The sequence below is a fragment of the Chanodichthys erythropterus genome, chromosome 8 (genome assembly GCF_024489055.1).
Source record: "Chanodichthys erythropterus isolate Z2021 chromosome 8, ASM2448905v1, whole genome shotgun sequence".
Lineage (NCBI taxonomy): Eukaryota > Metazoa > Chordata > Actinopteri > Cypriniformes > Xenocyprididae > Chanodichthys > Chanodichthys erythropterus.
The window spans coordinates 36740678-36751307 of record NC_090228.1 but is presented as its reverse complement, the minus strand read 5'-3'; the positions used below and the strand labels follow the sequence as shown (position 1 = coordinate 36751307).

The window sequence follows — 10630 nt, the reverse complement described above, 5'->3', positions numbered from 1 at the left end:
ACACCCACCACAGGGGTAGCTTACAAACTCAAAATACATCAGTGATATACCTCAGTTTAAATAGATTTTTGTGTGTGGTGGTGGTGTGGGTTTCAGGGATGTTTAGATAACTATAAACAAGTAACGTTCACTTTTCTTAAAAATATTTAGCTATCAGTTTAAATGCTTCAGTTTTTCACTATATAATATATTAAAACAAATGGAAGCATTTAAACTGATATAATACTGTATATCAGTTTAAATACTTAAATATTATATTTTATTATATTATAATGTAAGCCTAGTAAAAAATTGATCTCACAAGGGGATTGTTTAGGGCTCCTTGCCATAAAAAATCTTAACCTCCTGGTATATAAAATCTGGGAAATTCATAAGCAATAAACTTGTAATTTTGATGGTTTAACACTGTCTGTTGCTAATGATTGACTGTACAAAAACACATTATGGTTGTCCCAAACCATCATTGTAACTGCTCATATTATATTATTATAGAGAATTGAACTGTCCTGCAGGAGGACAGAAATTATTTTTTAATAGAATTTCTTGGTAAAGACTGTTAATACAGTTAATACAGCAATGTGAAAAAATCTCAAGTAACCTAAAATGTGCTTAATTTAGTGACTGAACTGCTTGTTTTCAAACATATTATTTAATAAATCACTAAGTTACATCAAGGGTCAAATAAAATAGAAACGGCACATTAAAGTTAAATGTTACAGTTGCATGATAAAACCATTTTTGTGTGTGTGTGTTTACGTTCATTGTACAGGTCTGATATAAAGTATGTTTTTGCTCAGGTGGCCAAAATGTGCGCTCAACAGAGAAAAGTTTTGCTCAGCGAGAAAAAAAATTAGAGGGAACATTGCACGTGACAATAGCTAATGTATTTAATAATAATAATAATAATAATAATAAAGTCTTGCATATGGACGTACATTGAGGTAATAATTCCTCAGTCACACAGCCTGTTTTAGTTAGGTGCTATAAGTACTATTGAAGTGTAAAGAGAGTTTAACCTGTGCTAGCGTGCAGAACAGACAATCCATTCACATTGAACGGAGGTTTCTGTGATCCAACAATCTTCTGTGATTATCACTCCGCGTCCTAAAAGGTTGCCGACTGCTGATCTATATAAATAGAAAGAAAAAAAAAGTGAGATACCATTCAAAGTTAATTTCTGTTGAGATCAACATAGTGCCACAAATCTAGTGGATAAAGCTAAACATCTACTGAACCTGGAACATCCCTTTGATTATGATTAACTATTAACTTGAACTACTTATTTATCTGAAGCAATGTAAATCAAGTACAAAAGACAGTGAATCAGGACACTATAAAAGGAACATGAGAGGCTGTGGGGATGACAGAGCAAGAGCTGGAAACAAACATCAGTGAAGAATGAAGGCTTTAGTATGTACAGGTGCTGGTCATATAATTAGAATATCATCAAAAAGTTGATTTATTTCACTAATTCCATTCAAAAAGTGAAACTTGTATATTATATTCATTCATCACACACAGACTGATATATTTCAAATGTTTATTTCTTTTAATTTTGATGATTATAACTGACAACTAAGGAAAATCCCAAATCCAGTATCTCAGAAAATTAGAATATTACTTAAGACCAATACAAAGAAAGGATTTTTAGAAATCTTGGCCAACTGAAAAGTATGAACATGAAAAGTATGAGCATGTACAGCACTCAATACTTAGTTGGGGCTCCTTTTGCCTGAATTACTGCAGCAATGCGGCGTGGCATGGAGTCGATCAGTCTGTGGCACTGCTCAGGTGTTATGAGAGCCCAGGTTGCTCTGATAGTGGCCTTCAGCTCTTCTGCATTGTTGGGTCTGGCATATCGGATCTTCCTCTTCACAATACCCCATAGATTTTCTATGTGGTTACGGTCAGGCGAGTTTGCTGGCCAATTAAGAACAGGGATACCATGGTCCTTAAACCAGATACTGGTAGCTTTGGCACTGTGTGCAGGTTCCAAGTCCTGTTGGAAAATGAAATCTGCATCTCCATAAAGTTGGTCAGCAGCAGGAAGCATGAAGTGCTCTAAAACTTCCTGGTATATGGCTGCGTTGACCTTGGACCTCAGAAAACACAGTGGACCAACACCAGCAGATGACATGGCACCCCAAACCATCACTGACTGTGGAAACTTTACACTGGACCTCAAGCAATGTGGATTGTGTGCCTCTCCTCTCTTCCTCCAGACTCTGGGACCCTGATTTCCAAAGGAAATGCAAAATTTACTTTCATCAGAGAACATAACTTTGGACCAATCAGAAGCAGTCCAGTCCTTTTTGTCTTTAGCCCAGGCGAGACGCTTCTGACGCTGTCTGTTGTTCAAGAGTGGCTTGACACAAGGAATGCATCACACACAGACTGATATATTTCAAATGTTTATTTCTTTTAATTTTGATGATTATAACTGACAACTAAGGAAAATCCCAAATCCAGTATCTCAGAAAATTAGAATATTACTTAAGACCAATACAAAGAAAGGATTTTTAGAAATCTTGGCCAACTGAAAAGTATGAACATGAAAAGTATGAGCATGTACAGCACTCAATACTTAGTTGGGGCTCCTTTTGCCTGAATTACTGCAGCAATGCGGCGTGGCATGGAGTCGATCAGTCTGTGGCACTGCTCAGGTGTTATGAGAGCCCAGGTTGCTCTGATAGTGGCCTTCAGCTCTTCTGCATTGTTGGGTCTGGCATATCGGATCTTCCTCTTCACAATACCCCATAGATTTTCTATGTGGTTACGGTCAGGCGAGTTTGCTGGCCAATTAAGAACAGGGATACCATGGTCCTTAAACCAGATACTGGTAGCTTTGGCACTGTGTGCAGGTTCCAAGTCCTGTTGGAAAATGAAATCTGCATCTCCATAAAGTTGGTCAGCAGCAGGAAGCATGAAGTGCTCTAAAACTTCCTGGTATATGGCTGCGTTGACCTTGGACCTCAGAAAACACAGTGGACCAACACCAGCAGATGACATGGCACCCCAAACCATCACTGACTGTGGAAACTTTACACTGGACCTCAAGCAATGTGGATTGTGTGCCTCTCCTCTCTTCCTCCAGACTCTGGGACCCTGATTTCCAAAGGAAATGCAAAATTTACTTTCATCAGAGAACATAACTTTGGACCAATCAGAAGCAGTCCAGTCCTTTTTGTCTTTAGCCCAGGCGAGACGCTTCTGACGCTGTCTGTTGTTCAAGAGTGGCTTGACACAAGGAATGCGACAGCTGAAACCCATGTCTTGCATACGTCTGTGCGTAGTGGTTCTTGAAGTTCTGACTCCAGCTGCAGTACACTCTTTGTGAATCTCCCCCACATTTTTGAATAAGTTTTGTTTCACAATCCTCTCCAGTGTGCGGTTATCCCTATTGCTTGTACACTTTTTTCTGCCATATCTTTTCCTTCCCTTCGCCTCTCTATTAATGTGCCTGGACACAGAGCTCTGTGAACAGCCAGCCTCTTTTGCAATGACCTTTTGTGTCTTGCCCTCCTTGTGCAAGGTGTCAATGGTAGTCTTTTGGACAACTGTCAAGTCAGCAGTCTTCCCCATGATTGTGTAGCCTACAGAACTAGACTGAGAGACCATTTAAAGGCCTTTGCAGGTGTTTTGAGTTAATTAGCTGATTAGAGTGTGGCACCAGGTGTCTTCACTATTGAACCTTTTCACAATATTCTAATTTTCTAAAATACTGAATTTGGGATTTTCCTTAGTTGTTAGTTATAATCATCAAAATTAAAAGAAATAAACATTTGAAATATATCAGTACGTGTGTAATGAATGAATATAATATACAAGTTTCACTTTTTGAATGGAATTAGTGAAATAAATCAACTTTTTGATGATATTATAATTATATGATCAGCACCTGTATATGTGCCTGATTTCGAAATACATAAAGCAAATCTGCCCTGTGAATATTTTATATAACTACAATATAGGTAGGTTTAAATACGAGTAATCACTTGTTAATCAATGTAATATATATAGTAATCAATGTTATATATATTATCGTATTGTCCAGCCCTAAAACTTGTAGTTTTTGTCAGTGTTTATTTAAAAACACCAAATTATGCAGAATATAAGATGGTAAATATTAATTGATAAGTTGACAATTCAATATATAGCAAAACAATATATAAGATATGATTTTACCTCAAAATCCAACAGTTCGACACAAAATGATAACTGCAAATCCATGTTTCTCTGCCTGGAGTCCAGCTGTTTCTGTGAATTGCAGCGACCTATTTGCTTCTTTTTTCTGTAGCTTTCAGCAGTCTTTAAAAATATACCTCAGGTTTTGTGTCAAAGCTATTTGTACAGTAAATCACAAAGCTCTTTCCTGTTTTGGATGTGTTTTTCGTGGCATTCACGCTGAAAACCAATGCTGCCACTCGTTCTTTGTGCTACTCAGTGGGCGTGACCGCAGTCATAACGGTCGACGGTGACGTCACATGCATTCTCTCTATACTCACATCCATGTGATCGGCCTCCTACAATGAACACACAGCTGAAGTTTCATAAAAATCAATCAATGTATGCAGAGGTTATAACACATTTCCTGTTTCCCTTTTCTCGCCATAAATTTGTTGCCTTGCCACGGCCAAACCGCTCGAGATATCAAAAATCTGCTCGCAATTTTACATCCTCAATGTCTTGACTTCATGCTGACCGAGTTTGGTGGTGATCGGATTAATCGTCTAGGAGGAGTATATCAAATTCCAGAGCATGCATTTTTCAAACAACCCATAATAGCTGACTTCCTGTTGAGCCAGCGTATAACTTAGAGCATGACAGTTGTTAGGCCCAATGAGGTCTATATGTGTACCGAGTTTCATACTAATACATGCAAGCATGTTTGATATACACACCATTCAAGGGGGTGCTGTCGAGCCCCCCACCACGCCCGGGTCCAATCCTTTGTGACGTCCTAATGGCCGCAGATTCCAATGTGTGTGCCAATTGTCAAGAGTTTTTGAGCACTTTAAGGCCCCCCAAAAGCCCTGGATGACGGAAAAAAATAATTATCCTTAGAAAAACAAAAGGGCCCTGCGTCTGAGTGGCTTGGGCCCCAACTGCAGGTGAAAAACATGTAGGCCTAGTATTAAATGTATTAAAAATATACTTGAAATGCAAGTTGTTAATAATACATTTGTATTCCCAACATGCTTATTAGAAGTGCATTTAAAAAATATTTTGAATTTCATTTCAATATATTTCTAAAAAGTAAACTAGAAGTACTTTGGTAATAAATATATGCTTAATTACACTTTTAAGAAATATGCTAAACACAAGCATAGTTTTAATAAATTTCAAAAAAGTATTCTAGAAGTAGGTTGGTAATACATATATGCTTAGTTATACTTTTAACATATATTCTGAAAACGGGGAAAAAAGTATGTTTACAATGTACCAACTTAATGTATTATAAACATTTGTCAACTATTATTAACCATTTCCATAAGCATATTTAAAATTAATATGTTGTTCAGTTTTACTTATTTGTGCTTGTAAAATGCTACTTAAAAGGCTGTTGTCCGTTACATGATATGTTAATTGCAATAGAGTACTACTGGAATTCCCACAAGGATTTCAACAACATATTATTTGAAATGCATCATAAATCAGTTTTCCAAAGATGTTTAAAAAAATCCCTATATATTTACTTGTGTTTAAATTTAATCAACATGTGTAACACACGTGACGAAACCTGATTGGTTCCAAGGTCGTTGAACAGATTATGATAATGAGCTGCAGTCTCTCACCTGAAGCTGTTTACCAGATATGCTGTGCAAATGTAGCCTATGTGCCTTGAATGTTAATAGAAGACTTAAACTGTTAAATTATATAGACCAGAGCGATCGTGTCACTTTAGAACACTTGGAAGAGACCACGTGATTCATATGCATTATTTTTTTTTTGTGATTAACTTGAAACGTGAACAGTTTTGGTGAATCGTCTTTCATTGGAGGGATATAAATCGATGAGATTTCATTAAAATATCTAAATTTTTCTTTTGTGTGGCTTTCTGTGACTCCAGGTAAGATTTGTATTTAATTAACTCTACTTTTCTGTGCCAGTTGTATTTTTGATACAAAGTGTAACAGCACGTCTTTTTCAATGCAGCTACATTCAATTTGACCGATCAGATGCGGTAAGTTACTGGTAAGTTTTTAGTTGGTGTTTGCATAAAGAAAACAAAAAACTGAAATCTGAGTGCAGAGACAAGCGAAGAAGAGTGTGTTTTAGTGTTGTATTACATCTGTTATAGAGATTTTTTGAATCAGGCCTAATAGAGGGTGATTCTGTCAATCTTGGAAGGAAAATATTAGTGTACACATATATTATATGTGCCCATTCTACACTATAAAACATCAAAAATTGAGAACTTAAAAGTTTAAGGCAACAAACTTAAGCAGATTTGAGTTTTCTCAACTTATTTTTGTATAAACTGAATACAACAAGTTGAGAAAACACAAAATCATCTGCTTTGATTTGATTTTTTACAGTGCAGGTGTCTAATTTATGCTTCCTTTAAGTCATTCATGTAAAAGTTTATTTTTTAATTGTTTCCGTTTTTGGTAAAGTTGCAGGGTACCTGTTGTAGTTGCCTTTGCATACAAGCAAACTTCTCATTTCTTTAAATCTTTGCAACAGAAGTGTAGAGCATGTTAGCATAACCACAAAATACACAATCATGGGAATTATCCTAGGTTCAAATAAACCACAATTATCAATATACGACATACCTTGTAATACTCACAGTTTGCTTTTGCTTCAAATATCAATATCAGTGACATTGTGATTGAACTTTGCTGTTGTTGTTGGGCTTCTTCTACTAATCTTATGTTCACTGTAACTCTGCATAGTGACGACAGACAAGAGGATAAAAATGGACTCTCACATGTCAAGCTTGATGAGGATATAGTCAAAAGTTAAACTGAGAAGTCAACAAAATTCCAATGAATATCAATGCAAATTATAAAACACTGTATATTCAATCATGGATGCAAAACTGTTTTTCATTTGTTAATTTTATACAACTTTTTTCCCCTTTCACAGATCCTGTGATAAAGCAGCCTTCAAATACTACAGTGTCTGAATCAGTTGCAGAAAACAGAAAATGCAAGTTGTGCTCAAATAAGTGACCCTCCACTTGAAGATGAAGATGTGACATTTAAACTCTTTTGTTTCTTTGTTTGGTTCAATAAATAAAAAATCACTTCTGTACTTTGTTTTTCAGTGACTTTTTCAGAAAATTGCATTGTAATTCTTATTCATTAATGTAGAATTCTGTACTATATATATTATATATATATATATATATATATACACACAGATAAAAACAGCTTTATAATAAACCAAGTGGTGTTATGCTAATGCATTTGTAATGACCTGAAATTGTATTAGAAATGTACGTTAAGAGCACATTAAAACAATACTTCAAATATAATCTTACTGTAATAGCAGAAGTATTAAAAGTAAATTTTAAATGTATTTAAAGAAATACACTTAAATTGCATTAACTGTACTTAAATGGGTCCATAACACAATTTCAATGTATTTAATATATTGCAAATAGCTTAAAATTTAAATTAGGTACATCTTGAAATACGCTTATTATACTTCAGGTTGTTTCAAAATAATACATTTAATATGCATTTAGCATAGTATAATTTTAATATATTAAGTGTGTCCAAAAAGCACAATTTAAATATATTTAGTGCAGTAAAATACACTTTTTCAGTACACTTCTATAATGTACTTAAAGTGCTCTATTTTCGTGCACTAATTTTGTACTTAATATACTAAAAGCTCTTCTTTAGTACTTCTTAAGATAATCGTAAGAACATATTTTCTATGTCTGATGAATTTATTTAAAAGTATATGAAAGATGGGTTCAAGTGTACTACAAGTGGTAACTAAATACCTTTGTTTTAAATACAGAGATAGTATATTAAAAGCACATTTTAGTTCATATTTCATGGTGTCTCAAAATAGCACAGTTGAGTACACTTAGATGTTCTTAAGATTATCTTAAGAACTACTAAAGAAGTGCTTTTAGTACATTAAGTACAAAATAAATGCACGAAAATAGAGCACTTTAAGTACATTATGGAAGTGTACTAAGTGTACTAAAATAAAGTGTATTTTACTGCACTTTTTTTCTCCTGGGAACACTGCACGTAACCTACACAAATGGAAATAATTAAAGCGTATATACATTGAACCCACAGGACATATATTTATCTAACTGAATCGCAGCCTTTCTGAATGACACTATTTTTCAAAGGTTTTAATATATCGTGCAGCCTTACAAAATGGTCCAATAATGCTGTCAATGGATTCTCGTCTGTGGATATGCACCACTTCTGGTAAATTGCAATCAAGGATTTTTTTTTAAAAACAGAGACTACAATTTAATCAAGGAGCCCTACATTTGAGTCACATGTGATATTCGTCCTGTCTGTCTCAGTGCTGAAACTATTTATACAAAATTACATGTATACAGCTTATGCAAATTTCAAAAACACACATTAGTCCTCATTAATACAGGTTCACATGTTAATGATTCTTCATGATTTTCATCTTAAATCACATTTTGCAAAGCTCCTGTTCTCTTAAGGGAAACAGCATGAAACCACTGAAAGTGCTGCGGTTATACTGGTCATCATGTATCCTTGTATTAGGCCAAAGTGAATGGATGCACCTGATGCAGGGCCATGACCATATACAGAGATTCTGAACATGTACGCTCCTTTCAGTAGGGCTGTGAAAACACCTAAATCAAATAACAAGAGACACAGAATCAGCTGTTTTCTGTATGATTGATTAATTACCAAACACATTGTGCAATAGTTTTGAAAGATGGCTGATGATTTCAGGATACATTTACACAACAACAATGTCTGAAAAACAGAAGTTTTTTCTTTGCGTTTTTCACACAGATCGATGGAAATGACTTAATGCTGTATTCTGCTGCCAGGCCAGTAGTTGGCGATGCCACTGTGTACAGAAACACTAAACACCTACAGACTGAACATGTAATACGCATGACATCACATTTTTCACAAATTCATGTTTTTGTAGTTTACATGGAGACGATAACGGTATAGTTTCCAAAACCTTGCACTGTGAAGCCTGTTTTCAAAAGTATGTGTTTTCAGGACCCCAAAATGCTGGTTTCGTGTAAACGGCTCCTAATTCTTTTATACACATTACACAACTGCAGAGAGGTCTGAATGGAGCAGAAGGTTTTCATTACTATAAACTGAGTTTTATGACTCCATTTTATTGATAATTACCTGTAATTGGGTTGTAGGCGTTCCCTATGTTTGTGATGACGTTCCTGTAGGTTAGTGTGATTTCAGTGGAAAAAGGACCAATATATCCTTCACCAGATTCCATCAGTGAAGCTGAAAAAGCTATTTCTCTGTCTGTTATTGAAAAACATAAGCAATATTGTGATATATTACTGTATTACACTGAGAATGAATACACTGAATTTAACATCATTCAAGCACACTTTCACCTCTATTTTCCTTTCTCAACTCGACACTTGACTCAGAGTAAGATTTGAAATTTCTGTGAAGGAATAAAGATTCTGTTAAATGACATTTACACTGATTATTGTAATAGATAACACAATTTACACAGTATACACTCACCTTTACACGAACATTTTCACTATACAATGTATTGCATTGGTGTTTTACTTTGAGGATCATTGATAAAAGAGTGAATGTTTTGGTGAAGTACCTTCATTTTTCTTCTTCATCTCATCTCTCAGTTCTCTGATGTTTCCTCTCTGCTCTGTAACGGTGGCAGTCAGTTCTCTCAGTGCTGCATGGATGTCAGGGAAGCACAGATGGCAGTATTGTTGGCTGTCAGTTGAAGCTTCAGCTCTCAAAGTGTCTGTTTGAGGTGGATTCTGTCTTCCATCCTCAGAGCTGATCTGTTGACTGATCTCCTTCTCATTGAGTCCTCCATCTACCTGCTGCTTTACAACAGACATTCTTCACTGATGTTTTATTCCAAATCTTGCTCTGTAACAACCACAGCCTCTCATGTTCTTTTATAGTGTCCTGATTCACTGTCTTTTGTACTTGACTTATATTGCTTCAGATAAAAAAAGTAGTTCAAGTTAATTGTTAATCATAATTAAGAGTTGTTCCAGGCTCAGTAAATGTTTATCTCTGTTCACAACATTTGTGGTACTATGTTGATCTCAACAGAAAACAACTTTTACTCATTTTTTATTTTTATTTAGGTATTTAAAAAAAAGTTGTATATAGATCAGCGGTCGGCATCCTTGTGGGATGTGGAGGAATAATTACAGAAACACAGCTCCAGTCGTGTGAATGGATTACCTAGTTCTGGCCTGAAACTCTAGATAGCACAGGCTTTAACTCATTTGGTAGTGATTACGTCATTATCTACATTGCACAGTTGATTGGTTGCTGTTGCATCAGTGGTCAATGAGCTGCGGATCAACATTTAAACAAATACTGATAGAGTTGCCTGTTAACAGTCTGCAGCGTGTTTTCAGAAAACTCCTCACCTTCCCCAGCTCCACCTGTATAGATCTGCTACAGGGGTT

At 35.5% G+C, this 10630-nt stretch overlaps 1 long non-coding RNA gene across 1 annotated transcript; it reads right to left on the bottom strand.

The window, feature by feature from the left end:
* Positions 1 to 8206: 8206 nt before the first annotated feature.
* LOC137024863 (uncharacterized) lies at positions 8207 to 10243 on the bottom strand. The gene is made up of 4 exons (XR_010895779.1): positions 9790 to 10243; positions 9563 to 9615; positions 9336 to 9467; positions 8207 to 8812 (listed from the first exon to the last, which is right to left on the bottom strand). It is a non-coding gene; the product is annotated as an uncharacterized lncRNA (long non-coding RNA).
* Between the last annotated feature and the right edge of the window lie 387 nt (positions 10244 to 10630).